This window comes from Scardinius erythrophthalmus, assembly GCF_964197995.2.
Source record: "Scardinius erythrophthalmus genome assembly, chromosome: 5".
Lineage (NCBI taxonomy): Eukaryota > Metazoa > Chordata > Actinopteri > Cypriniformes > Leuciscidae > Scardinius > Scardinius erythrophthalmus.
In genome coordinates, this window is record NC_138225.1 from 33,265,358 (window position 1) to 33,290,096 (window position 24,739).

Consider the following 24,739-nt stretch of genomic DNA (forward strand, 5'->3'; position numbering starts at 1 on the left):
TGTCCGAAGACACAGGCTCGGCAGACGTGACGTGAACAGTCTCTGGATCGGCAGACGTGACGTGAACGGTCTCTGGATCGGCAGACGTGACGTGAACAGTCTCTGGATCGACAGACGTGACGTGAACAGTCTCTGGATCGACAGACGTGACATGAACACTCCTGGGAATCTCTAGGATTTTGGATAGCATAGAAAAATAATCCAATAACGTTTCAGCGGCCATCTTGTCCGAAGACACATGCTTGGCAGACGTGACGTGAACAGTCTCTGGATCGACAGACGTGACGTAAACAGTCTCTGGATCGGCAGACGTGACGTGAACAGTCTCTGGATCGACAGACGTGACGTGAACAGTCTCTGGATCGGCAGACGTGACATGAACACTCCTGGGAATCTCTAGGATCTTGGATAGCATAGAAAAATAATCCAATAACGTTTCAGCGGCCATCTTGTCCGAAGACACAGGCTCGGCAGACGTGACGTGAACAGTCTCTGGATCGACAGACGTGTGCCTCCTCCCCCTTCTCCGTCCACGATGGCGAGACGGCGGCTCCGATCCGTCCCTCACGAGCCCAGGGTCGAAGGGGGGCCATGGTGGAGAGTGATGTTGGATTTCCTTTCGACCACTCACTGATCTTTGGTGACGGAGTCCTTCTGTCACGATCCACACACGGGAAGCAGGGAAGATCCAATTTGCAGTAAGTATGTTTATTAAGGGAAAATCCAAAAACAGTGGTCAAGTCCAGGCATGGGTCAAATACCAATATAGCAATCCAAAACACAAGACAAGCGCAGACAAGAAACAGACACTGAAGTGGCGACACTTCAGTTCAGACAAACAACAACTATTTTTCGCCAAACAACAACAACAACAACAACCGCATGGAGGGGTTTTCAATATAGATTTTCTTATGTGCAGCCGGATTGCAGGACTACTGCGTCTTCTGAGGCAGCGGCAGAAATGTAGGAGGCTGAATGCCGTAGCTTCATCAGGCGCTGTCGTCTCCGCCGGTTTTAAAACATGTCTCCGTTATATTGTTGTTTTCTGCTTGTCCGGCACTTTACAACAACACAACCTTCTGCAGTGACTTTCAGCATGTTTCCTATAAGAACGTCTGACGTTTACCTTTTACATGGGGTGAGAAAGTCACATAAACCACTATAAATCTGATCAGAGCAGTCAGACTGAAACTGATTTCCAGAAATGCCATTTGAACACAAAAAAACGTATTTGGACTGACAGTCTGAACGCAGCCTTAAGCCGGGATAAAAACATTATAACTGTGAGCCATGTCACACTGTAAGATCTCAGTTGTCATTAATGTCAGACTGTATGGCAGTGAAGACGCGTTAAAAACAGACGCGAGAACCGGAGTTTTAGGCTACATCATCCAAAAACAACAGGTTCGGTGATGTCAGCTGCATTACACGAGGGATTGAAATGGTGGCTACAAAGAAATCTCTAATATTAATTTTGGTCATGGCTTGTCTTGAAAAAACGAAGACAATTTGACGGTCGTTGTAGAATTCACACCTTCTGACACTGCCAGAATTTCGTAGGAGGTAAAATGTGACCGCAACGGTCATTAAGCGGCTGACCGCTCACTCACAATAGCGAGCCTACGTTCTGACATACAAACCATAAGCGCTGCGCTGTTACACTACGTGAACTCACTCAGAGGCCCACACAGAACAAAATTAATAGTTGAATAAAGTTGTTATTTTTAGGGGGTTTTGTACACAAAAAGAATTCTCGTCGCTTGATAAACTTAAGGTTGAGCCAGTCACTTGGACTATTTTAACAATGTCTTTATTCATTTTTCTGGGAAGGCAGATATTGTCATGTAGATTTGTTCAGGACAGGACTCTTATCAAACATGTAAAGTCTGGGGCAGATCGGACATTGTATGCCTAAGTTACAACAAATTCTTGTTATGTGGCGTCGAAGTTCAAAATGGCTGACTTCCTGTTGTGTTTAGGGCTATGCTCCAAGAGACTTTTTTTAGGTATTGGGTCGTTACATGCATCTACCGAATTTAATACCTGTACGTGAACTGTAGAGCCGGGGCAATATTGTAGGTGGTTCTATCGGGCCATTTTGCCACACCTACATCTGAAACCCATATCACATGTAAATTTTCACCACTTCTGAAGCGTGTGCAAGGTTTCATAAGTTTTCGAGCATAAGCGATCTCCGATTGCAACGTAAGAGGGAGGAGATAAAGATGGAAAGCTCCTAAAGCTTAGTTCCATATAAATTCACAGATAATTTGCTGTTTTGTCGTTAGTGAAAATCAATATTGACCTTGTATTTGAAAAAGGATCCTCATATAAGAAACAATATTAAAATTCAGAGTCAGTTCATTCGCATTCGGAGATGGACTATTTTTGACTGACAAAATGCTGGCGGCCGTAAACAACAACAGCCACAGTGAGTTGTTCAAAACTTTTCTTTTTAGTAAACTCTGTGTACACAAACAATGTTGTAAATGCTCTAGTTCATGTGTAGAGCCCCTGGTGATACTTAGAGCAAAGTTTCATGTTGTGCCGAGCCTTCTTAGTGTTTTAAAAATAGTTATTTTGATGCTATTCTAGTAGTGCCCCTAGCACTCCCATTCAAAAGGCAATTTGACCGAAAACGAAAATACGGTCAATCTTAAAAATGGCGTTTCCATCCTAATTATGCTTTTAAACGATAATTTGTCTCAGGTAGATTCACAAAAAGACCCTAGGTTGCATTTTGGCGAGAGTTAGGCCTTAAAATTTTCATTTGAAAAGTATATTTATGCTTATTCAACAATATATAGATATGTACCCTCTCTGTTCTTTTTTTTTTTTTTTGCAATTTCTATTGTATTGTTAAGCATGTGATGTGTTCTTCTGATGTAATATAAAGTTACCCTTGTACATGTCATTTGCTGGAAATAAATAATAAAAAAGAGGAGTAATGGGATGACAGAGCATTAAAAGTGGACATCGTCGGCCCACTCTGTCTTCCTTGCTAGAACAGTAGGAAGTAGGAACAGTGGTCAGAGACATTTTTAAAAATGTTTTTGTACTGCAATAAAGGATAGCAAAGTTTTAAGACCTGTGTTTTTGGAGCACATGGGAAAAGGGGGACTGGAAAAACTGGAAGAGAGAGCTACTCTCTGAGAGAACAAAGGAAATTAACATTTGAACTCACTCTTGTGAAGTTAGCATCACCATTTGAGACGCAAAGTCTCACCTCAGAATACATCTCTTCCCCCACTCTCTCATGCTGAGATCACATGAAATTCACCCAAAAATCTATATGGTTTAATGTGAATAATTATTATCAAGTATTATACATGTTTGGTATCACTTAAAATGTCTCAGTGCGACTGGTACAAAGGTCTCATTCCCAAATAAGTAAAACAAAAGGTAATAAGCTTTTAAGAGTTTAGAGATAGCTGACACACAAAGGAGGGTGGGTCTCCAGGCAAACGGCCTCCTGTTCTCAAAGGTGTAAACTCAATGTAAATTCCCATTGTTAGCAAATGTTATATAAAGAGATGCAACGAGAAGGATCAGCGCGATTCTGTACCTCAGATCAGCCTGTGAATGCTGAGAGCGGCCGAGACTCTCAGCATCATGTATTTCCTAATGTTGGGTTCACATCTCTTCTCTTTATTCCAGAGCCTTTGATGTTTTGTATTGATTATCTTTGAACTGATTATGTAATTGGCATTATACATTTACCTGACATAATAAATTGTAAACATTAATTGATTTTATTCTAACGGACTCTGACATTATTTTGCAGTAAAGAGTTAAAAAAGAATAGTAAAACATTCGCTCACATTTAATGATGCACAGATATCATTAAAAAACCTTTTCATTTATGGAGTCAGATGAAATAACGAGAAAATACATAAGAGAAAATGTATTTCATTTAATCAAATTACTTTGCCACGAGAAAAGACCTTCACCCGCTGACCGGATGCCTCCATTGGGCCGATCGAGCCGGGCCTTACAACTACAAAGGCCAAATAAACCTGACATCTCAAAAACTGCAGCTTATACTGTACATTCCTTGTAAAATTAAGAACAGTCCTAAGTTTAAAGAGGCACAATAATAGGCACCAAGCTTGAATTCATGCAGATAAAACCATGAAGTTATAATTTACATTAGAAGTTGTAGTCAGAAGTTTTTCTGGTGAAGAAGACTAAGGCACATTAGGAGAGGATTCTTTAGTGCTTTGATTTGGATCATAAACTGGTGCAGATTGAGTCGGATAGAAAACAGGCAGCATGGCATTTGGATTTGGGTAAAGCCCTGCAGCAGCTCCTGGATAGGGCAGCGCTGAAGGGTCATTCAGATTGGGGTAAAGTTCTGCATATGGAGGTGGTTGTTCACCAGAATAGGGCACAAGGTTAGGCTGAGGCGGCGGATATGGCTGGAATCCCCCAGGTGGGCCTTGTCATTGTTGGTCAGCTGGAAGAATAACCACAGGGAATATGACTTCTGGATCGAAGGCAAAAGACACATCCAGATAGACCTGAAAGATAACCATGTACAGAATAGTTCAAGCAAACTGTGAAACTATGTGTTGAAGTTACAAAGGAGAGAAAACAAATTATTTATTTTTGCTTTTCTCTTTGTAAGAAAGTATTGTATGCTGTAAAATCAATGTTGTTATTGTCACATGCCTGTCCTGTCTTGTGTAGCACATGTGGTGTTTGTGTTCCTGTCACTGTTTGACTCCACCCTCCTTGTTATCTCATTATTGGTTTCATTTGCCCCACCTGTTGTTCCTTATTACCTGCCTGATTTGTCCCTTTTATAAGTTCCTTTGTGTTTGCAGTCTGTGTCGGATCGTTGTCTTGTTTACGTCTCCCGCTTTCCTGTGAAACCCCGGTATGTTGCTTTGTAGTTGTATTTTTGGTTATTTCATGTTTTCCCCCTTGAGGGTTTTTGTTTCATTTCATGTTTCTTTTATTTAATAAATATTCTTTCTGCACTTGAGTCCTCTCCTTTAGTTTTTCTTTAGTTATACGTGACAGAACGATCCGACCATGTTAAGGACTCAGCAGAAAGATTCACGACACCCACCAGGCCCTCCTGTCTCGTGCCCCCACTACGATCGCATTATTCGTTTTCAGACACTAAGTGCCCTCCGCCAACAAGGGGCTGACCTGAGGAAGTTCGCGGGTGAATTCCTTGGAGCGGCGGAGGGTTTAAAACTTAATGACGGGCCTCTAAAGGACCTCTTCTTTTACGCACTCAATGAGCCCATGGACTGGGTTCTCAGGAGGGCGTATGATTGCTGTACGTTTGAGGCTATGGTGGAGGGTCTCGCTCGCTTGCAGGAGCGAGAGGCCAGGAAGAGGGTCCCAGTTCCGGTGGCCTCAGTGCCGGTGGTCCCGAGTCCAGTGGTCCCAGTTCCGGTGGTCCCGAGTCCAGTGGCCCCAGTTCCAGTGGTCTCGAAACGGAGGAGGAAGAGGAAGACTCCCTCCGTGACTGTTCCGGTGGTCCCTGTTCCGGTGGTCCCTGTTCCGGTGGTCCCTGTTCCGGTGGTCCCTGTTCCGGTGGTCCCTGTTCCGGTGGTCCCTGTTCCGGTGATCCTGCTCGCACTGCCTGCACCACCTCAGCGATCCGTCACGTCTGCCCAGCCAGAGACTGTTCACGTCACGTCTGCCCAGCCAGAGACTGTTCACGTCACGTCTGCCCAGCCAGAGACTGTTCACGTCACGTCTGCCCAGCCAGAGACTGTTCACGTCACGTCTGCCCAGCCAGAGACTGTTCACGTCACGTCTGCCCAGCCAGAGACTGTTCACGTCACGTCTGCCCAGCCAGAGACTGTTAACGTCACGTCTGCCCAGCCAGAGACTGTTCCTGAGCCTATGTCTTCGGACAAGATGGTCGTCGCTGCCGCCGAGCCTGTTCACGTCATGCCTGCCGAGCCTGTGTCCCCTGACAAGATGGCCGCCGTCGAGCCTATGTCTTCGGACAAGATTGCCGCCGCCGAGCCTGTTCACGTCACGCCTGTCGAGCCTGAGTCCCCTGACAAGATGGCCGCCGTCGAGCCTGTATCTGAGCCGGTGGTGTCTGTTCCTGAGCCCTCAGTGACCGCGACACTGGCCATTATGGCCACAGCCATGTGGTGTGTGTGGGCTACGCACACACTTGAGCCGGTGGTGTCTGTTCCTGAGCCGGCGGTGTCTGTTCCTGAGCCGGCGGTGTCTGTTCCTGGGCCGGCGGTGTCTGTTCCTGAGCCGGTGATGTCTGTTCCTGTTCCTGAGCCGGAGCCAGTGTCTGTTCCTGAGCCGGAGCCAGTGTCTGTTCCTGAGCCGGAGCCAGTGTCTGTTCCTGAGCCGGAGCCAGTGTCTGTTCCTGAGCCGGAGCCAGTGTCTGTTCCTGAGCCGGAGCCAGTGTCTGTTCCTGAGCCGGAGCCAGTGTCTGTTCCTGAGCCGGAGCCAGTGTCTGTTCCTGAGCCGGAGCCAGTGTCTGTTCCTGAGCCGGAGCCAGTGTCTGTTCCTGAGCCGGAGCCAGTGTCTGTTCCTGAGCCGGAGCCAGTGTCTGTTCCTGAGCCGGAGCCAGTGTCTGTTCCTGAGCCGGAGCCAGTGTCTGTTCCTGAGCCGGAGCCAGTGTCTGTTCCTGAGCCTGTTCCTGAGCCTGTTCCTGAGCCTGTTCCTGAGCCTGTTCCTGAGCCTGTTCCTGAGCCTGTTCCTGAGCCTGTTCCTGAGCCTGTTCCTGAGCCTGTTCCTGAGCCTGTTCCTGAGCCTGTTCCTGTGTCTATGTCTGTTCCTGGGCCGGTGGGGCCAGTTCCAGTGCCCGAGCCGGTGGTGCCAGTTCCAGTGCCAGTTCCAGTGCCCGAGCCAGTGCTGCCAGTTCCAGTGCCCGAGCCGTTGGTGCCAGTTCCAGTGCCCGAGCCGTTGGTGCCAGTTCCAGTGCCCGAGCCGTTGGTGCCAGTTCCAGTGCCCGAGCCGGTGGTGCCAGTTCCAGTGCCCGAGCCGGTGGTGCCAGTTCCAGTGCCCGAGACGGTGGTGCCAGTTCCAGTGCCCGAGCCGGTGGTGCCAGTTCCAGTGCCCGAGCCGGTGGTGCCAGTTCCTGTGCCTGAGCCCTGGCCGCCCGAGGGGTCGTCTCCGCCGTGGCCGCCCGAGGGGTCGTCTCCGCCGTGGCCGCCCGAGGGAAAGTCTCCGCCCTGGCCGCCCGAGGGGTCGTCTCCGCCCTGGCCGCCCGAGGGGTCGTCTCCGCCCTGGCCGCCCGAGGGGTCTTCTCCGCCCTGGCCGCCCGAGGGGTCTTCTCCGCCCTGGCCGCCCGAGGGGTCTTCTCCGCCCTGGCCGCCCGAGGGGTCTTCTCCGCCCTGGCCGCCCGAGGGGTCTTCTCCGCCCTGGCCGCCCGAGGGGTCTTCTCCGCCCTGGCCGCCCGAGGGGTCTTCTCCGCCCTGGCCGCCCGAGGGGTCTTCTCCGCCCTGGCCGCCCGAGGGGTCTTCTCCGCCCTGGCCGCCCGATGGACTCTCTGTTCCGCCCTGGCCGTCCGATGGACTCTCGGCTCCACCCTGGCCTCCAGAACTGTTCATTTTCCCTGCCCCACCCTGGTCTGTCTCTTTTGTTCCCCCTGTCCCACCCTGGTCTGTCTTTCCTGTTCCCCCTGTCCCCCCCTGGTCTGTCTTTCCTGTTTCCCCTGTCCCACCCTGGTCTGTCTTTCCTGTTCCCCCTGTCCCGCCCTGGTCTGTCCCGCCCTGGTCTGTCCCTCCCATCCCGCCCTGGTCTGTCCCTCCCGTCCCGCCCTGGTCTGTCCCTCCCGTCCCGCCCTGGTCTGTCCCTCCCGTCCCGCCCTGGTCTGTCCCTCCCGTCCCTTGTGGAGCGTCTGGTAGCCGCTCCTTAAGGAGGGGGTAATGTCACATGCCTGTCCTGTCTTGTGTAGCACATGTGGTGTTTGTGTTCCTGTCACTGTTTGACTCCACCCTCCTTGTTATCTCATTATTGGTTTCATTTGCCCCACCTGTTGTTCCTTATTACCTGCCTGATTTGTCCCTTTTATAAGTTCCTTTGTGTTTGCAGTCTGTGTCGGATCGTTGTCTTGTTTACGTCTCCCGCTTTCCTGTGAAACCCCGGTATGTTGCTTTGTAGTTGTATTTTTGGTTATTTCATGTTTTCCCCCTTGAGGGTTTTTGTTTCATTTCATGTTTCTTTTATTTAATAAATATTCTTTCTGCACTTGAGTCCTCTCCTTTAGTTTTTCTTTAGTTATACGTGACAGTTATAGTCTCTTTTAGCACACAAATTAGAAAGCATTTGAGAAATTTGTGACAATTAAAGGAATTTACTACTTCCATTTTGATGGGTAGATTCTTCTGCAGAATACAAAAGAAGATATTCTGACATTTGAAGAATATTTAAACGGTTTCAAAATATCTTCTTTAGTGTTCCAAAAAAGAAAAGAAATTTGTACAGGTTTAAAATGACATGAGGGTGAGTAAATTTTAATTTGGAGGTGAACTGTCACTTTAAATATAGCAATACTAAGGAAGATAAAATAGCACCTTGAGATCATACTGCACTTTTATAATTCTGCAGTTTTCAATGGTGACAGTCAGGTCACGTGGAAGGTTTATGTCCACTATGGATTTTGTCTTTTCTCCAGATGGGATGCGATCTTTAGTTTCTTTGACTATATACTTAAGTCCTTTATTAGTTCTGCTGCCAGCAATGAAGGTCTGTTTCTGCTTGAGGCTGTACTTTAGCTTGACGTCACGAGATGAAGAGTTGTCAATATCAACAGAAACTCTGATTGTTTCACCTGCAGCAATGTAAGGAATTATAAGGAATTAGATACATTTATCAACAAAGGAAAACAAATACAAAATTACTATGGCAGGGTTTTCCATCCAGGTTGCAAATTTAATTTATGTAAAACCTATTGGCAGATAAAGCATTGTTTTCATTTAGTGTGTTTAGGAGAACAAAGTAGTCACATTCAGATAAATTGGAGATAAATATCAATAGAAATATGTACATCCAGAATTTTTATGCAATATCTCAAAATGTGCATAAAAAATATGTTGATGGAATCCCGGCCATTGGCATTACAGGCTAGTGTCTTTAGTTTATGCAGCTTTGAGTTGCTTAAGAGCTACACAGATAATCACCTTGCATATAGCCAGTTTTGTCAGCTGTTACTGTCATTGACATTTTTCCTGAGCCAAAAAGTTTCATCTTCTTGTCTGCTGTGCCATATTGTGGTTGCTGTATATATATGTATACAAAAACAAAAAACATAAAAAAAAAATAAGTAAACTAAAATTACATAAAATTTTCTATAAGCTATAGGTCACAAGCAAGTGGTTTAAATCACATTACATGAGTTCTGATAACAGTATAAGCAGTTACATAATCTCTCTATTTATCAAAAGATGAACACCAAAGAGTCAAACATGGTATTATAATTCATACCAGTAAATGATCATTGGTCCCATCATTCCTGGGCAAAAAGGATATTTCCGTAGATGTAGAAGATGATGGCTTCCAAGACCTCTTCAGCTTCACCATCAACACATACTTAACCGAGCCATGCTGTCCTTTAAAAGATGCAGGCATGTTTCTGAAATGAAGGTAAAATAAACAAATTTTGGTTTTCAGAAAAGACTGACAAGCATTATTATAGTGCATAATATGGTCCTATGTGCACTTTAGCAATTGCAACTGTATGATGTTTTAATTTTTATATAATTTAAAAAAAAAAATTTAACTTCACATAACATATCCAGAATATTATTAAATTAAATATTCTAGAATAATGAGCCATGAATATGACTGACATCTGCTGTTTCAGAAGACGATGATGCATGGGGTCAGTTTTGCCTATAGGGTCATTCGATGTCAACTCAACCAGAGGTCCCCGGCTAAAAAAAATTATTTTGATAAATTTTTTTTTCTGTTGAAAGGAATACATAAATGATGAAGAAAGCCAAAATAATACATTTCATGAATACATAATACATAATACTTTAGGAAAATGGCAGCATCATTCATTTATTTTTTACATAAAGATTGGTAGATCTATTTGTAAAATCTGTTTACTTTAGCAAAATTTGTGATATGATATGCCAACAGTGACAGTTCAAAAATGGGAAAAGGCACTTCTTGTGTTTTTTCACAAGTTTGCATGCCTGTAACTCAAGTATTACATCTTAAAGGTGCTCTAAGCGAGGTCATGCGTTTTTTAGGCCAAAACATTTTTTGTCACATACAGCAAACTTCTCCTCATTATCCACTAGCTGCCTGTCCCCTAAACACACTGTTGGAAAAAAAAAAAAAAAAAAACGTGATCTCTGTAGACAGCCCAGGGTCCACAAACAGCAAGAAAAACAAAATGGCCCAACCTGGACCACGAAACATAACAAACAGTGTTCCAGCCACCAGGGCTGGACTGGGACAAAAAAATCGGCCTGGGCATTTTGGCCCAGACCGGCCCACTATATGATCATAAACACCACCCATCTTTGCACGCCCTTAATTATATGCATACCAACTCCTATTCATTAAAACCACTAATGCCATCTAATGAGTGAGTATAGGAACGAGTGAGAGTTAACAGATGAAATAAGTAAAAATTTGACATTTATTAATACAGTTGAACTATACTACACAGTGATGAATCCTGAAGCAAGCTATAAGCTGCATTGGCATAGCAATACAAGAGAAAATTTTGTGCATTTTAATGTTAAATTCATCAATCTGGTGCACTTTGAGAGTTCAAAATTAAAAGCTCCAACCCATATTCAGTGTGCAAATTAAACAAAGAAAAATTCAAACCTCTTTTAGTTACAGTGTCTATTTACATTACACTACATAATAATAGTTATAATATTAATCCAATGACAGTAATAGCCATATTTTGTAGAACAAATGCACTAAAAAATAAAGGAAACTTTCATAATTAGTGTTGTACCAATTTCTATACTTGAAAGAGATAAGCACATGATCTTTTATTTCGACACAAACTCCATCAAGCTTTTATTTTGGCGGAAAACATGGTTTACAAACGCCTCTCATTAAATTTCTAGAGAATTGCGGTAATCGTCAACTATGCAAATGTGGAAATAATCTGTAACTGGGTTATGGGTTCCTACACTCATGACATGGCCTAAGTGTTTTGAAAGTAGTTCTGCTTACTGCGGACTCTACACTCTCTCATCTCTCTCCTGTCCTCCTCACTATCCTCATCTGCTGCTGGAGCTGATGAAGGTCAGAAAACATATTATTTTGACACAGTTTACAGTGTCTGCTTTAAGGGCCTGGTTCTATTTTTTCACGCTATTTCTCTGCACATTCCTTGCGTTTCTTCTCCATCTCGCTGACTATTTTGACAGATACACACTGACACTGCTGCACGCTCACTCACTTGTTTAAAGTTATGATTGGGCCAGCCCAGTGTCAATCAAGAAAAGAGCCAATGGGCCGCTGATCTACATGTTTCATGGGCTGGTCTATCAGAACAAAAAAAACTAACACTGACTTTTTTTGACCAATGCATTACACCGGCACAAACCCAGCGCCGCCAATTAAGCAAAACAAAACAAAACGAATGGGCCGCCGATGTACAAATTTTATGGGTCGTTAAAAAATTATTAAAAAATAATAATAAAAAGTATGTATGTGTATGAGATGTATCGGCCCAAAAAGCACGTCGGCCCACCGGGAAAATGCCGGTATGCCCAATGGCCAGTCCAGCCATGCCAGCCACTGATCTAGAATGACTGGATAGCTCATGACGTCATAAACAGTGAAGGCAACTCGCCGCCATATTGGTATTTCCTGAGCTCACGCGTTCTATTGAATCAATAGGAAATTTTATGATTTGACTGAGAAAACATTGCCAGACACCGTTTTTAAATCTCCCTGTACATTTTTACAATGCAAACATCCTAAGCATTTAAGTGGGTATTTGTTTAAAGTCGGAAATTTTTCCTGCTTATTAAAAAATGGCAATTTCTTTGCAAAAGGAATAAAAAAACTGTACGAGAACACTAGCTGGCCTTCACTGAAGAGCTATCTTCACATTTAAGAAAAACAGTTTGATACTGTACTATTAATTAAATAGTGAATGCTAAAGACCTATATTTTTGTGAATTGGTGAATATTCAGGTGAATATTGTTTCGTGGCCACGAATTAATAATACCTCAGCACGTTTTACTAATTTGTTCCCTTGTTTTACTATATAGTGGCCACGTTGTAATTCGTTAATTCGAGTCCACGATTTATTAAAACGAGTTGGAGAGCTCTCTAATTCAGTTGTTACTAGTAAGAATGCAATTGCAGAGCTCTTTAATTCAATTACAGAGCTCTGCAATTATACATATCTTTAATTCGTATTTTTTACTAGTAAAAATTTAATTAGAGAGCTCTCTAATTGTAATTGTTACTAGTAATAATTGAATTGTAGAGCTCTCTAATTGTAATTGTTACTAATAATAATTGAATTAGAGAGCTCTCTAATTGTAATTGCTACTAGTAAGAATTGAATTGTAGAGCTCTCTATTTGAATTCTTACTAGTAAAAATACAATTACGACGAGTAACGCTGGGTACAATTTAAAGGGGGGGTGAAACACTCAGTTTCAGTCAATCTCATGTTAATCTTGAGTACCTATAAAGTAGTACTGCATCCTTCATATCTCCAAAAAGTCTTTAGTTTTATTATATTTATAAAAGAAAGATAGGCTGTACTGAGTATTTCCGGAAAAAAAACGAGCGGCTGGAGGCGTGCTGTGTGGGCGGAGCTAAAGAATCACGAGCGCTGTTCACTGTTTACTTGCTGTGGTTACGCGCCGATAGCTAACAACACACAGACATTTGAAGCAGTTTTACTCATCGCCTGCGGTTCCAACGCACGACCGTGAACCTTTATCGTTGGGACTGCTCCATCCTTAAGCATTAGACGATCTGCAAATCCGGCAAATACTTCCCTAAAGCCGAGCACAGCGCTTTGATGGGCGTACTACTTTCGCTCTCTCGCTCTGGTCTACGGGTGCGCGCGCGCCCTTCCGGGAGAAGTGCACTTAGGACCCATATAAGGAAATTCCGCCCCATCTGACGTCACACATGCCCATATTCGAAAAAAACTTTCCGAAACTTGTGACAAACCGGAAGAAGTATTTTTGCCACAGAAATACTCCTTCAAACGTACAACTTTATTTTTGAAACTTTGTCCATGTTTAGCATGGGAATCCAACTCTTTAACAGTGTAAAAAACTCAGTATGCATGAAATAGCATTTCACCCCCCCTTTAAGCTAAAACGGCTTGCCATATGTTCCCTTAAAGAGGATTATCTGAACAACAAATAATGTTGAAACTAGAAATGCATCTCGTTTCAACATAATTACATAGAACATACTTGTCTAGAGTGCCATACAAATACTTTTCCGAAGCAATGGAATCTTCAATTTTAAGGCCATATATGGTTCAATCCCAGATATTGAAATGGTAATGTGGTAACATGTAGTTACACGATACTGCATATTTGAACTCTTGGTAGTTTCAGAAGCTGTTAAAATGAACAAAATCCCATCTTCCAAATATCCCTGAAAATGATTCATATAGATTCTCAAAAATACAATTTTGAGAGCAAGTTAATGTGCCTCAACTTTCCACCATTTCAGATTTGGATTTTTGGCACTTAGACATGTATATTCCATGCAATTGTGTTGATAGAAAAAATTAGATACATTTCTAATTTCAATATTATTGGTTGTTCAGATATTCCTCTTTAAAAGAAAAAAGTATCAGCTGTATGCAAGGTGACCCACATTTGATTTACTAAAAATGTGCACAATTAACCAATTGACTCATGGAGCCGCATTTCGATCTCCATATCTCTGGGATTGTGCCATATGGGGCCTTTAAAATGAAGATACCAAAATAAATACCAAAATATAAAAGGATATTGAGAAATCTTTAAAACTTGTTGAGTTACAGGCATGCAAACTTGGGGCAAAAAACACAAGAGCTTTTTCCCATTTTTGAACAATTGGCATATAATGTAACAAAGCTTGAACATATTTAACTAATAGATCTACCAATCTCTGTGTAAAAAAATAATAATAATGATGCCATCTTTCTAAAGTCATTTTTACCCCCTGTAATCTGGCTCCAAATCTCAGGTGAAAAGTGTAATTTTAACCCCCTCTACAAAATAGTGGATTATATATTTCATATTTTGGCTTTCAACACTATTTACAGGGTTCCCACTCATTCATGAACACCAGATTCAAGGACTTTTTCAAGCACCTTTTATTTTGACCTTTGAAGACAATAAAGCTGTGTTTGTTACTGACAATCTGGACAGTTCCAAAGACCTACTGTATATCATTACTGCAATAAAATCCAATTAGGAGAGAGGGCTGGTACAGTGTACGAGAGAGAGTGGGTTTGAACCAGAGATGCAGTTTGTATCTTTCTCTTTCCTGCTTTAATTAATTATTTAACACTGGTTTTCTTTTTCATGAACCATTACTTGATTAAATATATTAAAGGTCCCGTTCTTCGTGATCCCATGTTTCAAACTTTAGTTAGTGTGTAATGTTGTTGTTAGAGTATAAATAATATCTGTAAAATTATAAAGCTCAAAGTTCAATGCCAAGCGAGATATTTTATTTAACAGAAGTTGACTACAGCGAACGGCCGTTTGGACTACATCCCTCTACTTCCTTCTTTAATGACGTCACTAGAACAGTTTTTTGACTAACCTCCGCCCACAGGAATGCTCCCTCAACTCTACCGAAATTCGTTTATGTACTTGCGCACTTCTAATAACTTACTGTGTTTACTCAGCTCTTACGGTGATTTTCTGAAGTAAAACTGCCGTTTCATCTTTTGTGTGATGTACAATAAACTTTATTAAACTCATCAGTATATGTTTGATCATCATTCAGACAGCAGACTTGTAGGCTATTAATAAATAATGGATACATACAAGCAGATGACAAATACGTTATAATAACCGTAATTAAACTACTAAACTATACCTGTTTCATCTCTATACAGCACTCTGACTCTGTAAGCATTATTGTCCGACTCAAAATGAACACCATTACTGAGAGTTTCTGATATTATCATCATTCCGTGAGATAATATTGTCCTGAGAGACTGTGCGCGAGCTCATGAAGCTCCGCCCCCTGTGTCGTCCAGCAGCAGCTCATTTGCATTTAAAGGGCACACACTAAAACAGCGCATTTTTCTGAGCCCCAAAAAATGACAATTTAAACATGCTGTAAAAAATGATCTGTTGGGTATTTTGAGCTGAAACTTCACATACACACTCTGGGGACATCAGAGACTTATTTTACATCTTGTGAAAAGGGGCATAATACGGGACCTTTAAAATATGGGAGAATATGCAGGGTTGCTGCACTTTTTTTAAAAGTAAAATTTAAGGCGTTTTAAGACCCTTTTAAGACCTGAAGAAATACAAATGAATACTGTACATTAGAGGTGTGCAATGACAAAACATAATATCTCAATATGTTCAAAGTTTTGTTGATAACAATAATTAAATATTTAGCTGAGTGTGTTTTTGTGCTAGTACCATGGCTGGTTTAGGTTAAGTTGATTAAACTGATTTTCAGGGGCATTTTTTACCTTATATAAGGGCATTTTTTCTAAACTTATTAGATGTATCGCATTGCCTTATATGTCAAATTCTAACTTTCAAATTATATTCAATTGGAATAATAACAGTATAGGTCAGTTCCCAATCAAATGAAATCATTATTAACAAAATCCATCTTTGCAGTGCAGAGGTGACACAGAAGCGGCATCAAAAGTATTTAAATATGAAATGATTTCTTCATTTCCCTGGCACTGACTGAGTTAAACAGCTCCATGCTTCTCACAGGTTTATCATGCAGAGCTCGCATCACGATCCATGCGCTCACGGCGCTCCTTCATCAGTCGCTTCATTCTTGCTTTTGCAGCGCATAACGGCCAATTTTTTAAATAGCACCATGCTACTCTAACAAAAGTTAGTTAAAGTACTTTCAGGAAGATTGGGAACCCTGTATTTGTTTGTCTTTCTTCAGAAAAAAAAAAATACTAACCAAATCAAAATTTTAAGCTGGGAAAGTTTCTGAAAGTTGGTTGATTTGGCACGGAATGACCTTTAATATTTATATTCTTTATGTTCTTCTTTACATTGTGTTTATTATTTTTTTAACTGTTCACATATTTACACAATAAAGAACAACTACCATTAAAGTACCATAGATTGTGTTTTATCACTCACTGTTGAGGAAGCTGAAAACTGAATGGAAAAACATGACTTCCTGGTCTAATCACTGGTCCATCTGTGAAACAGAAGGCATGTTAGTATGAGTTAAAAGAGTGTTGTGTGTTTCTGTTTCAACAAGCATAATTAGTCAAATGTCAGCAAACAATCTTTTCAGGTTTCCTGCAACTTTTATGTCATTTACTTTTAATGTAATTTATATATTAGTGCAATGTATATGAAAACTCATCACTTACAAGTCTCTCCACTTACAATAGTGGTGTTCACTTCACTTTGCCCTTTAGACATCACAGTAAGAAATAGAGGAAGTCAGTTATTATTTCCCAATCTTATCACACACACACACCCAGAGAGAGAGAGAGAGAGAGAGAGAGAGAGAGAGAGAGAGAGAGAGAGAGAGAGAGAGAGTAACTGCTCCTACTTTGATTTGTAAGTTCACTATGAGCATTTATTTTGCCATTAAATTATTATATAATTAAATGATACACACATAGGCTACTACAAGTAGCCTACTACTACAACTACTTATAATAAATATTTAAAATTTTGTGCAACTTACCTTTTTTCGAGCTCTCTTGAATGAAGTATTGCTTTAGTTTGAAGTATCTCTCATGGTCGCTGTAGGACGTTATTTCGTCTTTGCCTGAATTTTCAGTCCAGCAGACATCCGCATCTCCCGTGAACTTCAAAAAAAACGTATCCACCTTTATTTCTTTGGTCACTTCCAAAACAACTCGCCCCTCCACAATGTCCCCACTAGTAAAAATATTGCTTTCATTAATGGGGTCGTAATGGAGAATAAGCTCTTTGATGGATCTTGACATTGTATTATTATGTATGTATACTATACACACAGCAAGCGGTCTCGTCTTCTCGTTCTCGTAGGTGAAGCGTTAGCAGGAGTTGAGGGCGTGACGCTTCTTATATTGCCTGATTAGCTTTGAATTTTGCATAACATAGGGGAGTCCGGGGACATTTGCAACATGGGGATGGTTGCAACAAGTCATTTTTCTCTAATCAGAAACAAGCTAGAGTGATGACACTCATACTGCACACTTAGACGGTTGCAACAAGTTATAAATTGCATGTTTAATAAAAGTTTGTTGCATTGCAAATTGTTCAATTCTTCCTGTCTGACACTGAAATATGGAGAGACTGAATAGCATCTGTAACACCTGCACACTGAATCTATGTAGGCCTATGTTCTACACATGAACAAACAAAACTCAATAACTGTTATTTGATAAATATGACTAAATAAATAAATAATAGGCTACAATAATATTATTGAAATTAATAATACTATAATATTATAGTAGGCCTAAAACAGTTAATATTTTCAGAATTCTATGCTCATTGAGACAAAAGGCTTAAGTTAATTAATGAAATTTAAGGTATTTTTAACATGTTGCAACCGTCCCTGGGTTGTGTTGCAACTGTCCCCTGGGTCGGGGTCAGTTGCAACATCTGGCTTCTTCCATTCAAATAAATACTGTGAACGATATGTCATATATAATCATCTTTAAATGGTATGGATAATTAGCAGACAGATGCAAGTTTAATATATACAAATTTGGTTGGTCTAGTCCAAATAGTCTCTGAGTAATTGAGAGAAATGCAAAAAGTGTTGCAACTGTCCCCGGTCTCCCCTACTATGCGCCAGAAATCAAAAGAAGACGACTGATATCCTTCTTCTTCTTTGGAATTCTGGCGTATTCCGCACTACACCTTAGGCATATACCACCTATATCCGACTACTACACTAGTTTCGTTATGTTCCTTTCGTTATGTTCAACCCATTTTCGTCAACCTAGCAGTGACAACTAGTGATGTGACGTTCGGCACCGAGGCTTTGAAGCTTGTATAAAAAAACAAAACAAAAAAAAACATCACACATTGAAGCAGTGTATCGGAGCTTGATTCGTATTGCCATAACAACACATAGCCACATGTTCTGTTATGGAGTCAAAATAATGCCACATAGTTTTGCAAAAGAATAAAGTATCGCAAAAGAAAATAAAGTTTTGCAAAACAAAAATAAAGTTTTGAGCATAGAAAACATTTTTTGCTCACAAAAATAAAGAATGGCAAAGGGGAAAAAAAGTATATGTATATACAGTGAGGAAAATAAGTATTTGAACACCCTGCTATTTTGCAAGTTCTCCCACTGAAATTGTCATCGTAGGTGCATGTCCACTGTGAGAGACATAATCTAAAAAAAAAAAATCCAGAAATCACAATGTATGATTTTTTAACTATTTATTTGTTTCATACAGCTACAAATAAGTATTTGAACACCTGAGAAAATCAATGTTAATATTTGGTACAGTAGCCTTTGTTTGCAATTACAGAGGTCAAACGTTTCCTGTAGTTTTTCACCAAGTTTGCACACACTGCAGGAGGGATTTTGGCCCACTCCTCCACACAGATCTTCTCTAGATCAGTCAGGTTTCTGGGCTGTCGCTGAGAAACACAGAGTTTGAGCTCCCTCCAAAGATTCTCTATTGGGTTTAGGTCTGGAGACTGGCTAGGCCATGCCATAACCTTGATATGCTTCTTACAGAGCCACTCCTTGGTTATCCTGGCTGTGTGCTTCGGGTCATTGTCATGTTGGAAGACCCAGCCTCGACCCATCTTCAATGCTCTAACTGAGGGAAGGAGGTTGTTCCCCAAAATCTCGCAATACATGGCCCCGGTCATCCTCTCCTTAATACAGTGCAGTCGCCCTGTCCCATGTGCAGAAAAACACCCCCAAAGCATGATGCTACCACCCCCATGCTTCACAGTAGAGATGGTGTTCTTGGGATGGTACTCATCTTTCTTCTTCCTCCAAACACGTTTAGTGGAATTATGACCAAAAAGTTCTATTTTGGTCTCATCTGACCACATGACTTTCTCCCATGACTCCTCTGGTTCATCCAAATGGTCATTGGCAAACTTAAGACGGGCCTTGACATGTGCTGGTTTAAGCAGGGGAACCTTCTGTGCCATGCATGATTTCAAACCATGATGTCTTAGTGTATTACCAACAGTAACCTTGGAAACGGTGGTCCCAGCTCTTTTCAGGTCATTGACCAGCTCCTCCCGTGTAGGTCTGGGCTGATTTCCCACCTTTCTTAGGATCATTGAGACCCCACGAGGTGAGAACTTGCATGGAGCCCCAGTCCGAGGGAGATTGACAGTCATGTTTAGCTTCTTCCATTTTCTAATGATTGCTCCAACAGTGGACCTTTTTTCACCAAGCTGCTTGGCAATTTCCCCGTAGCCCAATTTTGTCTCTAGTGACTTTGGACAGCTCTTTGGTCTTGGCCATGTTAGTAGTTGGATTATTACTGATTGTATGGGGTGGACAGGTGTCTTTATGCAGCTAACGACCTCAAACAGGTGCATCTAATTTAGGATAATAAATGGAGTAGAGGTGGACATTTTAAAGGCAGACTAAAAGGTCTTTGAGGGTCAGAATTCTAGCTGATAGACAGGTGTTCAAATACTTATTTGCAGCTGTATCATATAAATAAATTGTTAAAAAATCATACATTGTGACTTCTGGATTTTTTTTTCTAGATTATGTCTCTCACAGTGGACATGCACCTACGATGACAATTTCAGACCCCTCCATGATTTCCAAGTGGGAGAACTTGCAAAATAGCAGGGTGTTCAAATACTTATTTTCCTCACTGTATATATATATATATATATATATATATATATATATATATATATATATATATATATATATATATATATACAGTGTATATATATATATATATATATATATAAAAAGATTTGCAAAAGAAAATAAAGTACTGCAAAAAGAAAGTGTTCTTGACTCCACCCCCACGTTAAAACAGCGCCATGAAGAGAAACGCAGAGAAAAGTGAAGCGCAAAGGGAAAACGGTATTGCGAGCACACGCTTGACTGAAACGCAGAATAAAAGCAGCGTTGCAAATAACTTAGTAGGTGTGAGTATGGAAAATATGTTGCAGAGATAAAACAGGATTGCAGCTGTCATTGATTTTTGCAATTAATTATATCTTTCTTTTTGCAGTACTTTATTTAATTTTGCAAATCTTTTTTTTTTTATCTTTTTTTCCCCTTTGCCATTCTTTATTTTTGTGAGCAAAACATTTTTTCTTTGCTCAAAACTTTATTTTTGTTTTGCAAAACTTTATTTTCTTTTGCGATACTTTATTCTTTTGCAAAACTATGTGGCATTATTTTGACTCCATATCCTGTGACGTCCGAAGCTTCGTTTCCACACAAAGTCACGTGACTGCTTCGTATTCAGATAAAAAAATAGCGCGAAACCCTTGAGCAGGTTTCGAGTGTCGTGCTCTTCGGTAGTAGTAAATAAAAAAAGAAATATAGACTTAGCCCTCACACTGTTCTTCTTCTTCTTCTTTCGTTTTTTGGCGCTTTGCATTCTCAGCCACCACCTACTTTTGCTGTTATGCAGTCATGATTTCTTATGATCAGTTTTTCCTTTTCTTTTTTTTCTTTTCTTTTTTCATTCTCACTTGCCTCTGCCTCACATATCAATCCTTATATATAATTATTTGATGCTCCATCTCATTCCATCTCCCATATCTGATCTGGCGCTGCGTGTTCAGCTCCTCCAGACCGGCCTATGAAATCTGGAATAGACCAAAGCATCCTTATTCTATATTAAATCGTTTCACTTAATCCTGTCGTATTTATGTATTCAATTAACATTCTGTATCCTACTCTATCTCTATTAAAATCATAACCTAACAAATATACCAAATCCTTATTAACCTTCCCTCTTTCGTTTAAATATGATATCAACTCCTTCCTTTCCTCATCTACTGTTTCTTTCTCCTCACAATTCTCACATAAACCAGTCTCATGAACTCCAATTATAAAGAGCGATGCGTTCAGTCTTGAGTGTCCAAGTCTCATCCTAGTCATTATAACCTCTTCTTTCTTATTTCTACCATTTATACATTTCTTACCTACCATTTTTTTAATAGTATATACACTCACCTAAAGGATTATTAGGAACACCTGTTCAATTTCTCATTAATGCAATTATCTAATCAACCAATCACATGGCAGTTGTTTCAATGCATTTAGGGGTGTGGTCCTGGTCAAGACAATCTCCTGAACTCCAAACTGAATGTCAGAATGTGAAAGAAAGGTGATTTAAGCTATTTTGAGCATGGCATGGTTGTTTCATGGAGTATTTCACAATCTGCTCAGTTACTGGGATTTTCACGCACAACCATTTCTAGGGTTTACAAAGAATGGTGTGAAAAGGGAAAAACATCCAGTATGCGGCAGTCCTGTGGGCGAAAATGCCTTGTTGATGCTAGAGGTCAGATGAGAATGGGCCGACTGATTCAAGCTGATAGAAGAGCAACTTTGACTGAAATAACCACTCGTTACAACCGAGGTATGCAGCAAAGCATTTGTGAAGCTGTAAGGATGATAAAAATGGTGTCATACTCATACATTGCATGTCATTGAATGAGTTGATACAATTTAAAATATACTTAAAATGGTCCATAAAAAGGAGAAAGTTAAAATACACTTATAAGTTGTAGATCAGTAATCCATTGCTCTTTGGGTAAAAGAGGCTAAAGAGATTAATAAGATAAAAGACAAGACAATCTGTGTTTAAAATGCTGTTTTATTGTATAACATTTAAATTACAATATGTTTGCTTGTTTACATAAGTTTCACTTTAAGTTTAAGTACCAGTTTGTGATTGATCGCTAATGCCTTGTTCAGTGAGGATCTGTTAACGATTAATAATGCCTTGTTCAGCCTGTGTACGGAGCGCGCAGCTGACGTTCGTCCATTATTACATTGGACTGGACAGAAGCTGTATCGCATCCGTGTTTTATTGTCCATTTCCTCTTTTACAGGTATGAACGAGGGTTGTATTGTGTTTGAATGATTTATAGATGTGTTTAGTAATGTAAGGAACATGCGGGAAGTAAATGTTAGTGATTGTAATGATTCATGTGCATTTAGCAGTCTGAAGTGTTGCTCTAGTGTAGCCTGCGTGCTAGCTGTGTACTGTAGCACATGTTGTAGCACGTGAATCGAGGTTAAAGCGTGACGGTAATGGAACACCGCAGGCATTTTCTCTGTGCGTATTTGTTTTAGATCATACGGATAAGGTAAAAGTGCTATTGTATAGGTTTAAGAAAAGTGAGTTTTTAATGTAAAGAAGCAACATAGTTTATGTGTAAGCACAATGCTACTACTGAGGGTAAAATGTCAAGTGTATTCTGAATTAATAACTATAAAACAGCAGTATAGCATTACAGAATATATTTTATGCTGTTTATTGTTCTAAAAGTAAATTCAAATCTATTTTTGTTTAAATAATACTGTTTTAAGATGCTGTAAACACATTTTGATATTTTTGGTAACTTACTTTAAAGGTTGATTCATTTTATTAATATAGAGTTATAACTGACCAGCTGATATTTCTCCAAATTGTGAAGTTTCTTAGAGAGACATTATGTTGTGCGAAATGGTAAATAACATGTAATTGTGATACTGAGTAAATATGTTACTATGTTGTTCATGGTAAATCCATTATAACATTGGACTGGACAGAAGCTGCATCGCATCCTTGTTTTATTGTCCATTTCCTCTTTTACAGAGGCATAACAAAGCCACAACACGCACAACCTTGAGGCGGATGGGCTACAACAGCAGAAGACCCCACCGGGTACCACTCATCTCCACTACAAATAGGAAAAAGAGGCTACAATTTGCACGAGCTCACCAAAATTGGACAGTTGAAGACTGGAAAAATGTTGCCTGGTCTGATGAGTCTCGATTTCTGTTGAGACATTCAGATGGTAGAGTCAGAATTTGGCGTAAACAGAATGAGAACATGGATCCATCATGCCTTGTTACCACTGTGCAGGCTGGTGGTGGTGGTGTAATGGTGTGGGGGATGTTTTCTTGGCACACTTTAGGCCCCTTAGTGCCAATTGGGCATCGTTTAAATGCCACGGCCTACCTGAGCATTGTTTCTGACCATGTCCATCCCTTTATGACCACCATGTACCCATCCTCTGATGGCTACTTCCAGCAGGATAATGCACCATGTCACAAAGCTCGAAACATTTCAAATTGGTTTCTTGAACATGACAATGAGTTCACTGTACTAAAATGGCCCCCACAGTCACCAGATCTCAACCCAATAGAGCATCTTTGGGATGTGGTGGAACGGGAGCTTCGTGCCCTGGATGTGCATCCCACAAATCTCCATCAATTGCAAGATGCTATCCTATCAATATGGGCCAACATTTCTAAAGAATGCTTTCAGCACCTTGTTGAATCAATGCCACATAAAATTAAGGCAGTTCTGAAGGCGAAAGGGGGTCAAACACAGTATTACTATGGTGTTCATAATAATCCTTTAGGTGAGTGTAAATGCCGCCCCTTATTATCTGTATTCCAGTTCCCTTTCGAAAGGGAACTCTACACTACGTCAGAATGACGCTATGGGGAACGCCTCAGGCGTGACAGGTGTCTGAAATAAATATCAACTCACGTCAATCATGTTGACCGGCGACAGCCCGTGCATCATCAGCTTGAATGATGAGCGCGCGACCTGGATGTATAAAGGGGAGCCTTGCACACATGACAACATCTTTTCGTCTTCAGGGACTGTTTGTCTGTTTTAAGAATATCGCTGAAGCGTGCGGGAGGCTCTCGAGAGAGCCTCTTGTGCAAACTGTGAGCGTTTTTCATTTAAAGATGCTCCGCTCTCGTCGGACCCTTTTCTCGAGGGAGGAGGGTTCAGCATCTGAGCCCCGTGGTGCACGCGATTTGTGAAACAATACTGTTTGGGTACGAGGCGTTCACAGCAGTTCCTGAGGGTGCTGACAGTGTTCATTAAGAAATATCTCGGCGCGCGTGCAAGGAAAAAATCCGTGCGCTGTCGGATGTTTCAACCTCGCACCTGTTGACTTTCTTCTCGAGGGATGAAAGCCAAATATATTTTAACGGCTCGTTCTCGCGCTTGCCGAGGCAGTGTGTAGATTACGAGAACATATAAATATTAAAACAGTATTGTCTGGTGATTATGGCTGCATTTAATTCTATGAATTAAAATGATGGAATATTATCTGACTTTTAAGAAGTTAGATATTTAGTAATTCAGCCTATCATCCAGATCGCGTTATCCAGCGTTTTTGGCTGCATTTTATTTTAGGAATTAAAATGATGAGCAGCGAACAAAAAGAGCAGGTGTAATTCTGGTCTTTTTGTAAAATGTGAAATTAACATATTTCTGTTTCTTTTCAGACGACGTCTCCTGTTTTAGAGTCTGGGGCAAAATGTTTTGGGTAAGAAAATTTTTAGATTTACTTTTTCGATGGTCAGGTAGTAGGTCTTAACAGGCCTCCTTGACCATACAGTCCCCATTTTGCAACCGGACAGCGCTTGGGCCTCCCTGAGGTGAGCTCCCAGGAATTAACTGTCAAGGAGTAATGTG

General features: G+C 41.0%; 1 pseudogene across 1 annotated transcript; it reads right to left on the minus strand.

Annotated features, from left to right (window-relative positions):
* Window positions 1–4,187: 4,187 nt before the first annotated feature.
* On the minus strand, window positions 4,188–17,077 carry LOC308690372 (arrestin domain-containing protein 3-like; annotated as a pseudogene). The gene is made up of 7 exons: window positions 16,813–17,077; window positions 16,490–16,531; window positions 16,251–16,311; window positions 9,421–9,568; window positions 9,117–9,213; window positions 8,511–8,767; window positions 4,188–4,520 (listed from the first exon to the last, which is right to left on the minus strand). The product of its transcript is annotated as an arrestin domain-containing protein 3-like (transcript).
* Window positions 17,078–24,739: the final 7,662 nt, after the last annotated feature.